The sequence below is a fragment of the Papaver somniferum genome, chromosome 5 (assembly GCF_003573695.1).
Source record: "Papaver somniferum cultivar HN1 chromosome 5, ASM357369v1, whole genome shotgun sequence".
In the NCBI taxonomy this organism is placed as follows: Eukaryota; Viridiplantae; Streptophyta; class Magnoliopsida; order Ranunculales; family Papaveraceae; genus Papaver; species Papaver somniferum.
This window is the reverse complement of record NC_039362.1, coordinates 51,856,450-51,873,760: the sequence shown is the minus strand read 5'-3', so window position 1 is coordinate 51,873,760 and position 17,311 is coordinate 51,856,450.

Genomic DNA, 17,311 nt, shown 5'->3' with positions numbered 1-17,311 from the left:
GGAATAGAACGAGACCTATAGGGTAACGAGCTTAATAGGAAAGTCGTTCGAAAAATATTGGTTACTCTTTTGAGCATACTTCGAAGTTCATGATGGTTTCTGTGAGTTGAATGCGTGACTGCGCCGCCTTGGAATGCGGTAAGGCCTTGGGTATCAAAGCTCTACGCAGCTTCCCTCGCCTCTATTCAACTTACTTTGACTCGGATTGATTCCAGAGGGGTTTGCTCAAATTGTAACGAATTCCCATTCGAAGGATTAGAAGCTGGTCTAGAAACAATCTAAGTGGAGCCATCATGCTTTTTGTTTGCTAGAAATCAGTAGGTTTGCTGTGGTGGAGTCAGCCTTGTTTGTGTTTGCATAGAACTTCCCTTCCTTTTAGGACTTTTCTTTTCTTTTGTTTTTCTAGTGTATGCCCGAGGTTATCAGAGAGCGGGCTTGGAAAAGAAACACTCTAGGTCGTTTGATTAGTGATAAACCTAGTAGTTCTTCTTGTGGGCGGGAGCTCGAAGACTCTTCTTTTGAGAGCCCCGTTTTTGGAAACTTCAGTTTTGAAAATCTGTCTCTTCGTGAGGAAGGTACCCCTAGTACTTCAGCTGTGCCAGCGATGGCAACTTTGAAAGATTACATGTTCCCAACTAGGACCAACCGAGCTTCGTGCATTAAATTGCCAGCCACTACGGCTAATTTCGAGATAAAACCTAGTATTCTTCAGATGATCCCTATATTCTTAGGAAAGGATGATGAGAACCCTTATTTTCATATTAGGGACTTTGAGGAAATTGTGGGACAATTAGAATAAAAGACCTACTGATGAAGTTTTGAAACTTAAGATGTTTCCCTTTTCCTTGAGAGATAAAGCCAAGACCTGGCTGAACAACCTTCCATCTGAATCCATTGAAACATGGCAAGAACTTATTGCTGCTTTCTATATGAATTCTACCCTAAGCATAAAACTGCAGCTGTAGGCAGAAAATTAGTTGTACGCAACAAGAGGGAGAATCTCTTTATAGGTTTTTAGAGAGATTCAATGATCTCCTATCCCAGTGTCCTCACCATGGATTTGATAAGATGAAACTGTAGATTATTTATGATGGTTTAGACTATTCGACCAAAGCCATGGTCGAGTCTATGTGTGCTGGTGAGTTCACTAGTAAAAGTGCTGATGATGCTTTACCTTCTTAGGAACTATCGCTGAAAAATCCCAACAGTGGGAGTCTTGTGTTGAACCTCCTAAAAGACTCTTGGTCAATAGAAGTAGCACCAATGGTAGATACAAGCTTGGGTCAGATGCTAAGTTTGTTGCTTTGTCTAGAAGGTTAGAAGCTTTGGAATTGAATCAGTCTAAATAGGTCTCTTGTTGAACCTGATGAGAGGATTAGAGCCTCTCAAGTCTCTAGTTGTGGAGTAGACCCAATAACTCGTTTTGGGAAGGTCAGGTTAGTGAAGAACAAGCCCATGCTGTCTATAACAACGCTAGGTTTGAAAACCGTCAGAAGATTGACCCATACTCAGAGACCTACAACCCTGGTTGGAGAAACCATCCTAATTTTCTTGGTCTAAGGGCCAGAATCAAGGTCAGTCTAGTAATGCTCAGGTTCCCCCAGGTTTTGGCTACACTAAGAATCCTTCAGCTCCGGCACAGTTTCAGAACCCTTCAGATAAAAAGATATGAGTTTAGAAGAGTCTCTGCTTTTAACTGTAACATGTGCAGTTTCAGCAATCTGTTGCTCAAGGTTTAGAAGAAAATAAAGAATAGGTCAGGCTAACTCCAGCTATTTCGAGTTGAAAACCAGGTTAGTCAGATAAATGAGTCTTTAAGAGAAAGAGGTAAGTTTCCTAGTCAACTCAACCCAACCCTAGAGGAATTAATGAAATAGGTGAAAGACATCCGATCATGTGAATGCTATTAAAACCCTTAGGAGTGGTAGAGATAGACAAAGGTTCCATGCCTGATAGTAAACATACTGCAGTTCACCCTTCTGAACCAAAACTGAGGAGACTGATAGAGTCTCTAAAGAGACCAATGAGGGTCATATTGAGGCTTTGCTCCTAGAGCCCCATTCCCACAACTACTAGTTCCAACTAAGAGGGAGTCCACCTTTAATGATATATTGGAGGTTTTTAAGCAGGTAACCATCAACCTTCCATTGTTGGATGCGATTAAGCAGATTCCCGCTTATGCTAAGTTTCTTAAGGACTTGTGTACACGAAAGCGTAAGCTTAGTGTCCAAAAGAAAGCCTTCCTAGCTAGTCACGTGAGTTCCATTATTCAGAATACCACTACTCCTAAGTATAAAGACCCAGGGTCCCCTACCATTTCTTGCACAATAGGTAAATACCGTGTTGAGAAAGCTTTGCTTGACTTAGGAGCCAGTGTGAATTTACTTCCATACCATGTGTACCTCAAGCTAGGACTTGGTGATATGAAACCTACCCAGATGACACTTCAGTTAGCTGATAGGTCCGTTAAAATTCCTCGTGGTGTGATCGAGGATGTTCTTATTGAGGTCGACAAGTTTATTTATCCAGTGGATTTTGTTATCCTAGATACCCAACCTGTCCCTGACCCAGAGAACCAGATACCAGTGATTTTAGGTCGCCCATTTTTAGCAACATCCAATGCGATCATTAATTGTCGAACTGGTATTATGAACTTGTCTTTTGGTAATATGACTATTGAGCTGAACGTCTTTCATATTAGTAAGCTACCCTCTGAACTAGATGACTCGAGCATAGAAGAGGTAAACATGATAGGAACATTAGTCGAGGAGTCATTACCAAACACTTTGTTAGAAGATCCGTTAGAAAATGCCTAGCTCACTTTGGGATTGATTTCGATGATGATAATGTGATTAATGAGGTGAATGCTTTGTTAGATTCAACCCCTTTGTTAGACACTAGTAACGGATGGAAACCTAAGTTCGAACCACTACCAGTTTCTAAGTCTACCCTAGTTCGTTAGAAGAGCCTCCTAAGTTGGACCTAAAACCATTGCCAGATACCCTGAAGTATGTGTTTTTAGGCCCGTCTGAAACTTTACCTGTGATTGTTGCTTCCGACTTGGATAGTGATCAGGAAAGTAGGCTAGTGACCGTCCTTCAAAACAACAAGGAAGCTTTAGGGTGGACCATAGCAGACATTAAGGGTATAAGTCCTACTGTTTGTATGCATCAGATCTATTTAGAGGAAGATACCAAACCTTCTAGGGAGATGCAACGAAGACTAAACCCTAATATGAAAGAAGTAGTTCGAACCGAGGTTCTTAAGCTGTTAGATGCAGGCATTATCTACCCCATTTCAGACAGTAAGTGGGTCAGCCCCGTTCAGGTTGTTCCCAAGAAATGGTATTACTGTAGTCCAGAATGATAACAATGAGTTAATCCCGACCCGAGTGACCACGGGTTGGCGTGTTTGTATTGACTATAGGAAATTGAACAAGGTCACTAGGAAGGACCACTTTCCCCTTCCCTTTATCGACCAAATGCTAGAGAGATTAGCTGGACATAGTCATTACTGTTTTCTAGATGGCTACTCAGGCTACAATCAGATCGTTATTGCCCCAGAAGACCAAGAAAAAACTACTTTTACCTGTCCCTTTGGTACCTTTGCGTATAGACGCATGCCTTTCGGGCTATGTAACGCCCCTGCGACTTTTCAGCGTTGCATGATGAGCATATTTTCCGATATGGTAGAAAAGTTTTTAGAGGTCTTTATGGATGATTTTTCAGTGTTTGGTTCGTCTTTCGATGAGTGCTTGCATCATTTGTCATTAGTGTTGACTAGGTGTAAGGAAAAGAATCTAGTGCTTAATTGGGAGAAATGTCATTTCATGGTTCGATCAGGAATTGTCTTAGGGCATATCGTATCTTCTAAGGGTATAGAGGTAGATAAAGCCAAAGTTGACCTTATCAAGACTTTACAGGTCCCAAAAACCGTAAGAGATATTAGGTCATTCTTAGGGCATGCAGGTTTTTATCGTCGATTCATTAAGGATTTTAGCTTGATTTCTAGACCTCTTTGCAACTTGCTTGCAAAAGATGTTAAGTTTGTCTTTGATGATGCTTGTTTAGAGGCTTTTGAGAAGCTTAAGACTTTACTCACTACCGCCTCCATAGTCCAGGCACCCAACTGGAACTTACCCTTTGAGATCATGTGTGATGCTTCAGATTATGCTATTGGTGTTGTGCTAGGTCAGCGAGAAAAAAAATTACTTCATGTGATTTACTATGCTAGCAAAACTCTGAATGATGCCCAGTTGAACTATACCACTACCGAGAAGGAACCGTTAGCCATTGTGTTTGCCTTAGACAAGTTTAGACCCTATCTCTTAGGTTCTAAGATCGTCATATATACTGATCATGCTGCTTTGAAATATCTTTTGTCTAAGAAGGATACGAAACCTAGATTGATTAGGTGGATACTTTTGTTGCAAAAGTTTTCTCCAGACATTAGAGACAAAAAGGGTGCCGAAAATGTAGTAGCAGACCACTTATCTAGGCTAGTTGTTGATTCCCCTGATGATTCCCTTCCTATAAGGGATAGTTTTCCTGATGAACAACTTTTCTTTGTTACCCAAGCACCTTGGTATGCGAATATAGTGAATTATCTTGTTGCTGGTCGAATGCCCCAACATTGGGATAAACAAGATCGTTCTAGGTTTTTAGCCGAGGTTAAGAACTTCTTTTGGGATGATCCTTATTTGTTCTAGTATTGTCCAGACCAGATTATTATGAGATGTATACCTGAGAGTGACTAGTCCAGTATTATTTCCTTTTGTCATGATCATGCTTGTGGAGGTCACTTTAGTGCTAAGAAGACTGTTGCTAAGATATTGCAGCGTGGATTCTATTTTCCTTCGTTGTTTAAAGACTCCCATAGTTACTGTGTTACTTGTGAGCGTTGTCAGAAATTAGGAACCATTTCCCGTAGGAACATGATGCCCTTGAACCCTATTTTAGTTGTTGAGGTCTTTGATGTGTGGGGTATTGACTTTATGGGTCCGTTTCATAATTCTTTTGGTAACCTATACATCCTTGTCGCCGTAGACTATGTCTCTAAGTGGATTGAGACGGTTGCGTGTAAAACCAATGACCATAGGGTTGTGATTGAGTTCTTGAAAAATAATATACTTACACGTTTTGGTACACCGCGAGCTATAATTAGTGATGGAGGGTCGCACTTTTGTAATGGACCTTTTAGGCTTCTGATGAAGAAATATGGTATTACACATAAGGTAGCTACCCCGTATCATCCGCAGACTAGTGGTCAGGTAGAGGTTTCCAATAGGGAGCATAAAACGTATATTAGAGAAAACAGTTAATCCTAATCAGAAAGACTGGTCGTCTAGGCTTACTGATGCCTTATGGGCTTACCGTACTGCGTTTAAGACCCCCATTGGAATGTCGCCTTATCGGCTTGTGTATGGAAAGGCATGTCATTTACCTGTTGAGTTAGAACATAGAGCTTATTGGGCTGTTAAGCAACTAAATTTTTCACTTGACAAGGCAGGAGCCCATATGAAACTCCATCTCAATGAGTTTGACGAGATTCGTATAGATGATTACGATAGTGCGAAGGAGTATAAGAACAAAATGAAACTTGTGCATGATAGAAATATTTTACGGAAGTCATTTTCTCCAAGTCTAAAAGTTCTTCTGTATGATACCCGTTTACATCTTTTCCCCGGGAAGTTACGTTCTCGGTGGATGGGTCCTTTTATTGTTCGCACTGTCTTTCCTCATGGAGCTGTTGAAATTGAGACACCGGATGGTAGTAGTTCTTCGAAGGTTAACGGTCAGAGATTGAAACCCTTGTTAGAGCCCTTTCCTACAGGTGATGTTGAGGATGTCCCTATGGAGGACCCTGTTTACCCTTGATTGACCATCGAGGAAGTTGTATGTTGTATATTAGTTTTTGATTTTCTTCACCCAGGTACTATCTTTCCAACTTCTCCTCGTGTTATTTTACTTTTGGTATTGCTCTTTCATTAGAAACATTGAGGACACTGTTAGATTTAAGTTTGGGGGTGGGGAAGAACTTTTTAGTTGCACTTTTGAAACTTCTAGCGTCACATGGTATCCGGTTAGCTAAATTTACATACTGTTTCTCACCTAAAAGATAGAAATTGGAATGCTAGGGATAACAACCTTTTGAGACATTAGAGAAAAAGATATTGAGATCCTTGAAATTCGGGAGAGAACTTGTTCCTTTTAGAGGTAACCGTGATGGACCTAACCATACATGATGGAAAGGCAAGTAGGTCAGGAAATGCCAGAAAGACAAAGCAACCTCACAACGTAGTCTTAGTTACTAGATTGCGACTCTCTCTCAGTAGAAACTTATCATCATCAACAAGCGGAGCGACATCAAAATCTATGAAGAAAGTTGAAGACGTTTTAGGTTTAGAAGCAACAATAGAAAAGAATAATTCAAAAATCAAAGTTGAAGTTATAAGAGCAAATGATATAAGTTGTTAGAATTCATGATACCAAGACATCACAAGTTGCGAAGATCCAAGTTTTGAAAGTCCTTCTCTCATGGCCATGTAAATTGTTGTCTTGTAATTTTTGTTTCAAAAAAAAAAAATTGAAAAAAAAAAAAAAACAAATGAAAAAAATCATCGTCACTTTTTGTTCAATAAGGCCAAAGGGAAGTAGAAATTTATAAGTCAAGCAAGAAATCGAAGAGAAGAGTTAATTTTCAAGGTTCTATGAGTTTCCATAGTTTATCATCAACAGTTGAAGACTGAAGAAGACGTTGTTTCTATTGAGCACTATGAGAGAGTCGAAGAAAGATACATTTGGTTGCTTTGTTAGTCCGCTTTCAATCTGGCACAAGATCTTTCTAGCACTGGTTTAACTCATCACACGTAATTAGTCCAGCTGTGTAGCAGATGTCCCTCTCATCTTTATCTCTCTCCTAATCTTATCCAGCTGTAAATCAGCGGACGCATCTTACAATGTTTATCTAGCTGTGTAGCGGATATCTCTTTGTCTAGCAGTGTTGCGGATGTGTCTCCCCTTTTCTTCAGTCAGCTTTAGAGCTGACACCTTTAATTTCTCTGGCATTCTAGTTACTTGGAGATAGGTTGATAATATGTATGTCCTCATAGCTCTTTGGATACTTGTGACCAATTAGAATTCTTGGTTTTGTGGGCACACCTCTGGTAAACCCTCCCGAGATTAACTCGGTTTTATTTTTTATTAGTTTTGATCGAGGACTAGCAAATAATAAGTTTGGGGGTACGTCATACCAACTAAGAGTTGCTTCAACTCAATTGAACTTTAAACCAATCTGCCTCCCACAGATAATTCTATATGTGATTTCTTTTACGATCAAAAAGTTAGATCAAGGTGATGGAAATCGATAACAATACACAAAGTCTAGATAACCTCAAAATACATACTTTTGCAACCCGAAGTAAAACCTAGATTATTATTCATCTCACAGGTATAAAACTTATGGAATCAACAAAGTCTGAGACGAAGAGAACTTTAATGATTTCTATCTATCTTGTTCAAATGAGCAGCTCAACAATATCAAGATCAGGATACTCGAGCTATCAAGATAAACAATAAATGGACCTGGCTTCATGAATCTTTATGAAGTCTTTGTAGTCACGAAACCCTAAAAAGAGTTTTAGGAAGAGTACGACTCTAGTTACAACTAGGACACACCAAGAAAAGTAGTGTCGGGATTCAAAGATCCCAGTTGTTTGAAGTTCCCCTTTTATATACATTAAAAGCATATATTGCTTTAGGTTTAAGCTAAGATATCTTTGGAACCAAACAAACAATATCCATCGTTAGATGAATCTTTGAATCTGATTAACATAAAAAGATATACACTCTGGTTAGGATAAACCATAACTGAACCATGTATAAGACCACACTCATGAATGGTTAGCCGAAGCTATCCAACTGAACTATACGCTTGAGCATTTTCATAAACACTTAAGACTTAACTCGAAACACAATCAAGTGATCAAATATGTCTATGGTGTTTTTAGATATTATTCAAATGCTAATTATCTCGGAGAAATAATTTATCTACATAAGAATTTAATCGACATGGTAAGTAGGTGCACAAGGTACAACCACTTAACTTGTTCGTGAACAGTTATGTCTCGTTATGTGTACTGGTATGTAAACTTTAAGACATAACCAAGTTCTGGAGTTCATGGAACTTTTTCAGTATCGTACTGGTATAGATGCCATTTAAACATAGCCACGTTCCGGAGTCCACAAAAAATTTCTGGTATGTGTACCGGTATGGACACCAAAACGGATTCGTAACCCGTAGTTCTTTTCTAGAACGCGTACCGGTTTGCGTACCGATCCAGATTCACAAGTTCCCAGAATTTTAAAGGCGTGCATACGAATATGCGTACCAAAAATATGTTTGTCGACATATAGCTACTCCGCTATGTGTCTGAGTACATATATTACGACTTCAGACTTAAAACAGTTTTCCCAGTTTGTATGACTGGTATGTACATTGTAATTGAAAAAGCGGGGGGTCTAACAACCACACCCAATATTTCGTTTAGACAATCTGTATGGACTAACTCCAATATAATTACAAGAGAATCAACTAGACAGTCAGACTCAATCAAGGAAAATATATCCCAGAGTTATATCTCAATTTATCAAATCAATCTGCAATTGAACAAATAGAAATCTGTGAACCGGATTAATAAGAGAAATAACTTGGATGGTACCAAAGAACAATATCCAAGCGTCAATCAATTTCAATCAACAACCAAAGGTTGGATTCACCAATTGATTGAACTACGCACAACCTGTGATATTTCAATTATAGAGAAAATATAATGCAGAAAAGAAATAACACAGACACCAGAAGTTTTGTTAATGAGGAAACCTCAAACGCAGAAAAACCACGGGACCTAGTCCAGATTTGAACACCACACTGTATTAAGCCGCTACAGAATCTAGCCTACTACAAGTTAACTTCGTACTGGAATGTAGTTGAGCCCTAACCAACCTCACACTTATTAAGGTACATTCGCGTTCCTTAATCCTCTGAATCCCAGCAGGACTCTACGCACTTGATTTCCTTAGCTGATCTCACCCACAACTAAGAGTTGCTACGACCCAAAGTCGAAGACTTGATAAACAAATCTGTCTCACACAGAAAAGTCTATTGAATAGATAAATCTGTCTCCCACAGAAATACCTACGAGTTTTTGTTCCGTCTTTTTGATAAATCAAGGTGAACATGAACCAATTGATACACTGGACTTATATTCCCGAAGAACAACCTAGTAATATCAATCACCTCATAATAATCTTAACTGTATAGTAGCGGAACAAGATATTGTGGAATCACAAAGAATGAGAAGAAGAGCTTTGTGATTACTTTTTTTATCTTACCTATCGGAGATTAAATCTCGAGCAAATCTTAGAGAAGATAGTAGTCAATACGATAGAACAAAGTAAGATCAGAACACGCAAATACAGAGAAAATAGTTGGGTCTGGCTTCAGAATCCCAATGAAATCTTTAAGTCGTTAACCTATAATGGTTTTAGGAAAAACCTAGGTTAAAGGAGAATCGACTCTAGCTGCAACTAGTATCAAACATGAGGTGTGAGGATTAGGTTTCCCAGTTGCTAGACTTCTCCTTTATATAGACTTCAAATCAGGGTTTGCAATCAATTCTACCTTGGTAACAAAGCATTCAATATTCACCGTTAGATGAAAACTTGATTAGAGTCAAGCTAATATATTTCAACCGTTATATTGTCTTAGCTTGTTACACACAAATGAAATGTGCCTTTATTTAGATATGGGTAACCGTACCTGAAAAAGTGGGGGTATAACAACCACACCCAATATTTCGCTTAGTAATCTGTATGGACAAACTCCAACATACTTTTAAGAGAATCAACTAGACAGTCAGACTCAATCTTAATAAAAGTATATCAAAGATTTATATCTCACTTTTTAGATTCAATACTTACTCAAGCAAATAGAAGTCTGCGATTCCAATTGAATACAAGAGAAACTACTTGAACGGTACCAAAGACCAACGTTCAAGGATCAATCAATTTCAATCAACAACCAAAGGTTGGATTTCTCAATTGATCGATTCAACGCACAACCTGTGATATTTCAATTATATAACAAAATATAATTCGGAAAAGAAATAATACAGATACCAGAATTTTTGTTAACGAGGAAACCGCAAATGCAGAAAAACCCTGGGACCTAGTCCTAACTTCGGTCTGGATGTAGTTGAACCCCAATCAATCTCACACTGATCCAAGGTACAGTTGCGCTCCTTACGTCTCTGATTCCAGCAGGATACTATGCACTTGATTCCCTTAGTTGATCTCACCCACAACTAAGAGTTGCTACGACCCACAGTTGAAGACTTTAATAAACAAATTTGTATCACACAGAAAAGTCTACGGTAATAGATACATCTATCTCCCACAGAAATACCTACGATTTTTTGTTCCATCTTTTGATAAATGAAGGTGAACAAGAACCAATTGATAACCCGGACTTATTCCCGAAGAACAACCTATAATTATCAATCACCTCACAATAATCTTAATCGACTAGCGAAAGAAGATATTACGGAATCACAAACGATGAGACGAAGGTGTTTGTGACTTCTTTTATATCTTGCCTATCGGAGAAATCAATATCAAGTCAATCTTACGATTGTACTCAAATACGATAGAAACAAAAGGATCAGATCATGCAACTACAGAGAAAATAGTTGGGTCTGGCTTCACAATCCCAATGAAGTCTTCAAGTCGTAACCTACAGGGTCTCGAGAAGAAACCTAAGGTTAAAGGAGAATCGACTCTAGCTAATACAACTAGTATCACACAGAAGGTGTGGGGATTAGGTTTCCCAGTTGCTAGAGTTCTCCTTTATATAGACTTTCAAATCAGGGTTTGCAATCTAAGTTACCTTGGTAACAAAGCATTCAATATTCACCGTTAGACGAAAACATGATTAGATTCAAGCTAATATCTTTCAACCGTTATATCGAACTTAGATTGTTAACACAAATGAAATGCACGTTTATTTAGGTTTGTGTAACCGTACCCAAACATGTACACTTAGTTGGTTCAAAATTAGTTAACCAAATGGTTAGCCATATGAGCACTTCCATATCAACCATATTCTTCTTTACCAAAACTAGTTCAAATGACTCAAAGGAACTAGTTAGAGAGTTGTTCAATTGCTTAGATCTTATAAAAGTATACAAGACACAATTGAAGCAAAAACGATTTGATTCACTCGAATCAATTCATGAACTTTATAGCCACGGTTTGCAATTATGAATTCCTCAGTTTTATATAAGTTTAAGTTCACGAATAATCGTTTTTAGGAAATAACCAACCTAAGTATGCAAACTGGTATGCGGACTTAAGTACCCGGAATAAGTTTGTTTTCAGTTCACAAACTCCAGCATATTTTCACGGGACGTGAACTTCCGATGGTGCGCGTACTAGTACGCGGACTTTAGTTCCAGTTTTCCTGAGCAGCAAAGTACGCATTCTTTGGTTCAAGGAATAAGGACTTACACACATATGTGCTACCACACAATGTTTATATCCTTCCAAGGTTATATATTCTAAACCCTAATTTCAATCATTGAAACATTCTTGGAGGACGTTATATGATTGTTATTCAAAAATCATTTTCCGACAAAGCCATTTTCAAGTAATTGAAACTTAATATGTTCGTCATTAGTAAAGATGAACTTGGCCAAAGCGAATTCTTACCAACACATATTTCGAGAAATAGATAAGCGGGATAAACTCGGCTCGAAATAGCAAATGTGTATAATCGAAGTCTATATAGCAATACGACTTTTGTCTCAAGATAGGAGATAGAGTAGATAGACTTTTGAGTGATAGATAAGTTCAAGTCTCCATATACCTTTTAGTCGATGAAGTTCCACAAGTTCCTTGAGTAGTTCTTCGTCTTTGTATGATGATCGCCATGGAGTCTTGATCTCAACTATACTTTCTATCCTAGTCCGAGACTTAGCTATAAGTAGACTAGAAATCAAGACTTATAGTTTTGATCACTAACATTTAAAAAATGCTTGAGATAACAACGCATGCGAGTTCGACCGATCAGTGCTCTAACAATCTTCCCCTTTGTCAATTTTAGTGACAGAACTATCAATACATATGGAATACAAAATAAATAAATAAAATTTGTAGCTTCTCTTCCACATGTGTGATCTCCTTGGTTCTTCAACATTACTCGAAATCTTCGTCACTTCCAAGTACTCCAATGATTCCAAAGGTTGTAAGTTTAGTATCATCGCTGTTGAAAGTCCGTAGTTATAACAATGAGAAAACAAGAATTCTCAATCATTATTAACAATGTCATAGTATTATTACACAACATCAAAGTTCAATTGTATCACAACTTCGACAATAATACTATGGTGATATGTATCACTCCCCCTTAGTCAATACTCCATCTCACATGGAAACCACTCCCCCTTACATAATGATCCGAAAACCATATGTATTTGTAGTGTGAAATACACATTAATTCTCCCCCTTTTTGTCAATAAAATTGGCAAAGGTACGAAAACTAGTGGGATCCTAATAAAATTTCCATAGAGACATTTCATGACCAAAAGTAAGCACATATCAACTTTTTAGATGCAATCATATAGCCGAAGCTAAATGCTTTCATCAAGGAGTTTATAAAGATACAAGATAACTCCTATAATATTCCACAGCCGTACTTCCCACAAAGATTTGGCAATTAAGCATAAGTTCAATTAATAACTCACCCCAATAAAATGTCATTCCCGAAAGAACAACAAGAGCGACATATCAAATCACATATGAATACGAATTTTAATCCAAAAATACTCAACTAAATTAACCACAAGAAAACCCATGATTAATTTAATCGGAAATGCTCAACATAAGAGAACTTACGGAGCCGCACAGTATATACATAAAAAATATGGATCAGGGAAGATCAATACTGTGGAATAGACAAGGATTCGTCCTATTTTCATCACTATTTGCACAATGACATACAATCGAAAAAATCCTCGTAAACAAAAGTTTTATCCTTTCTTCCATCAAAATATGACATAAAAGGCTTTTAACTTTTGTAATATCAAAAGTTCATTCATTCTTTTATCAATACATACATATCGACATACGAAAGACTTAACTTTTGACAAAGTATGGGACAATCATAGTTCACAGACGCAAACACACATATCCCATAACATATTGCAATATATGAAACCATAAAGATTAATACTGCAAAAATCATCTTCCAAAAATTTTTAGAATTTAAACAAATAAACCTAAAACAATGAAGATGAAAACATTGGACATAGATATGTGTAATCACAATAATGGATATTCCAAAAACTAGTTATTCTTCCTAAAACACAAGAAATAAAATTCTCATAAGAAGATTTACTAGATGTTAAGACCTTTGAAGAATTCTTTATCGTCCCCTAACTCCTTGTCGTAAACATCCATTGGAACATAAGGTTCATGAAGATAGGAGTTAATATCAATAAACCTTCTTGACTGATGTCGAACCAGGGCCTTCTGAATCTCATGAGTCTTAAGCACAAAAGGTTTTATCTGTCGAATCTCCTTTCATGTCTTCTTCAACTCTTCAAGAATATCAGAAAACTTCTGAGAATTAGAAGGAACAACTTGTTAGAGCACTGCTCGGTCAAACTCGCATGCGTTGCTATCTCAAGCATGTTTGTCAATATTAGTGATCAAAACTATAAGTCTTGATTTCTAGTCTCTTATAGCTAAGTCTCGGACTAGGATAGTAAGTGTAGTTGAGCTCAAGGACTTCATGGCGATTCATCATACAAGAAGAAGATATACTCAAGGAACCAGTGGAACTTCTCGACAAAAAGGTATGTGGAGACTTGAACTTATATGTCACTCAAAAGTCTATCTATTCTATCTCCTACTCTTTGAGACAAAAGTCGTATGCTATATATATATATATATATATATATATATATATATATATACTAGATCATACACATTTGGTATTTCGAGCCGAGTATACCTCGCCTATGTATATCTCGAAATATGTGTTGGTAAGCTTTTCGCTTCGACCAAGTTTATCTTTACCTAGTGACAAAAGTCATGAATGTTTCAATCAGTTTGAAAATTGCTTTAACGAGAAATAGTGTAACAACTATATAACGTCCTCTAAGAATGTTTCAATGATTGGAATGAGAGTTTAGATTACATAACCAATGGATTCCTTGAACCGAAGTTTTCAAACTGTGTTGATCAAGAGAACCGGAAGTATGGAAAGTGTCAAGTTCGCGAACTCAGTCCACAAACTGGCGAAGTTCTCAAACCCGAGAATTTCTGCTGGAGTTGACAAACTACTTGCGTGAGCCAACTCCGCAAACCCAGTCCACGAACCGGCGTAGTTCTCGAACCCGAGAATTTCTGCTGGAGTTTGTAAACTCTATCCGGTGTCTTAAGTCCGCAAACCTAGTCTGCGAACTTGAGAAGGTTATATATCTAAAGATGATTTCTGAACTTAATCTTAAAAGACTAAGGAATGCATTTTCAAACCGTGGCTATTAAGTTCATGAACCGATTCGAGTGAATCAAATCATCTTTGCTTCAATTGTGTCTTGTGTAGTTACCTAAGATTTCCTTGCAATTGAACAACTCTCTTAACTAGTTCATTTGAGTCAATTGAACTAGTTATGGTGAAGAAGAACATGCTTGGTATGAAACGCTATATGGTTAGCCTCTTTGGGTAGACTATTGTTGAACCAACAATGTACACCTTTGGGTGTTGTTAACAAACCTAGAAGCGTACAGTCATTTGTGTATGACAAGCTAAGTTTTCGATCTAACGGTTGAGAAATATTAGCTTGAATCTAAATCGGGTTTTCATCTAACGGTGAATATTGATTGCTTTGTAACTAGGGCAAAACCCTGATTTGAAAGGCTATATAAAGGAGACATCTAGTATTGTGCAAAAATAATCCCCACACCTTATGTGTGATACTAGTTTGCGTGCTAGAGTCGTTTCTCCTTTAACCTTTGGTTTTCTTCTTCGAAAACCAGGTTAACGACTTAAATACTTCATTGGGATTGTGAAGCTAGACCAATACTACTTTTATCGTAGTTGTGTGATCTGATCTTGCATCTTCTATCGTAAAAGTACAATCATATTGATTGGCTTGAGATCGTGAGAGTTCTCCGATAGGAAAGATATAAAAAGTAATCACAAACACCTTCGTCTCATCGTTTGTGTTTCCACGATATCTTGTTTCGCTACCATATGATTAAGATTGTTGTGAGGTGATTGATTAATCTTGGTTGTTCTTCGGGAATATAAGACCGGATTATCAATTGGTTCCTGTTCACCTTGATTATTATCAAAAGACGGAACATAAACTTTTAGGATTTTTCTGTGGGAGACAGATTGATCCTTTGATAGACTTGTCTGTGTGAGACAGATTTGTTTATTGTTAAAGCCTGCGATTTTGGGTCGTAGCAACTCTTAGTTGTGGGTGAGATCAACTAAGGAAATCAAGTGCGCAATATCCTGCTGGGATCAGAGGCGTAGGGAGTACAATTGTACCTTGGATCAGTGAGAGACTGATTGGGGTTCAACTATAGTCCAATCCGAAGTCAGCTTGGAGTAGGCTAGTGTCTGTAGCGGCTTAATACAGTGTGTATTCAATCTGGACTAGGTCCCGGGGTTTTTCTGCATTTGCGGTTTCCTCGTTAACAAAATTCTAGTGTCTGTGTTATTTCTTTTTCCGCATTATATTTGTTTATATAATTGAAATAATACAGTTTGTGTGTTTGAATCAATCAATTGGAAATACGACCTTTGGTTGTTGATTGCTATTGATTGATCCTTGGACATTGGTCTTTGGTACCGTCCAAGTTATTTCCTGTGTTTGATTAGGACTCGCTGATTTCTATTAGCTTGAGTGAATCAAAACAAGAGAGAGATATTAACTCCTTGAGATACTTTTACCTAGATTGAGTCTGACTGTCTAGCTGATTCTCTAGAAGTGTTTCGGAGTTAGTCCATACAGATTGCTAAGCGAAATATTGGGTGGTGTTGTTAGACCCCCGCTTTTTCAATTGGTATCAGAGCAGGCAAATACGTTCAAGACCTTACAAGTCTGTGTTTGTAGCGATCTGACTCTATGGACAGTAGTGCTATCTCAATAAATGCACCACCAGATCCAGGGATTTCAGAATTCTCTTCCATGACTGATTTAATAAATTCTGTAGAAGAAATTCTATCTAAACCTCCACCAGGTTTAAAATTCCTTGAAGTGTTTTCAGGGATTGAAAAGAAGCTTGAGAGCTTATCTCTTGATGTTGAGTTATACCTCCAGAAAGAGCAAGAATCTCTTGACAGGCTAAATCAAGTTATGATGAATAATATTCATGTTGAGGTTGATATTGATTTACTAATCAGTGAGAGCAATGCTCATCCTATGCGTAATCCAATTAGTTGTGATAAACTAAACGAATTACAAGAGGAGTTTAAATCTCAGTCATCTGAGTGTATCACCTCAAAGCATGAATTGATTCGTTTCTCAATTCCTGATACATCCTATCAAGATAGTAGTATTGTCTTCTTTTATGAAGAATCTAGGACGTCTCTTTTTATCAAAAGAGTTTCCCTTCGCAGTACTAAAAACTATCTGCAGAAATTTTTTTTTATAAGTTGGAAAACAAGAAATCAGAAACACAAATCTTTTTGGGTTCTCTTGAAGTTCTTTGATAGACTTATAAAAACAGTTCCTTGGGTGTTTCTCAACACTACAAGATTTAAGAGTTGTTGGAAAGAAACTATTTCTTGGTGCCATGGTGAGCAAGACATTGTTCACCTCAAAACAACTTGTTTGTGTTGAAAGTGCATCCTCACCAAGAACTGCCCTGCTATGTATACGGTAAGGGAAGCACAACTGGGGCGCACAAATTATGTTTGGTAAGGCTGTGGAATTCAACTGGATTCATCTAAAAAAGGCATGTCTATAAACTTGAGCAATATTTGTGATTTTATTTTCTTAGAGAACTTATAATGATTCACATACCTTTCTTATCGTTCTTTTCTACCGAACTTGATCTGTGTTTAAGGTTCTTAAATGTTCAGGTTTGAAAATAATAGTTTGGGATGTTTGGACTTCATGGTACACATACCAAGTATGCTACCATCATTTAAAATCAAAATCCAGGGGTTTAAGTTCGCATACCCAGTTTGCAAACTGCTCCAAGTTATGAAAATTCGTTTGCAAACCCGTATGCAT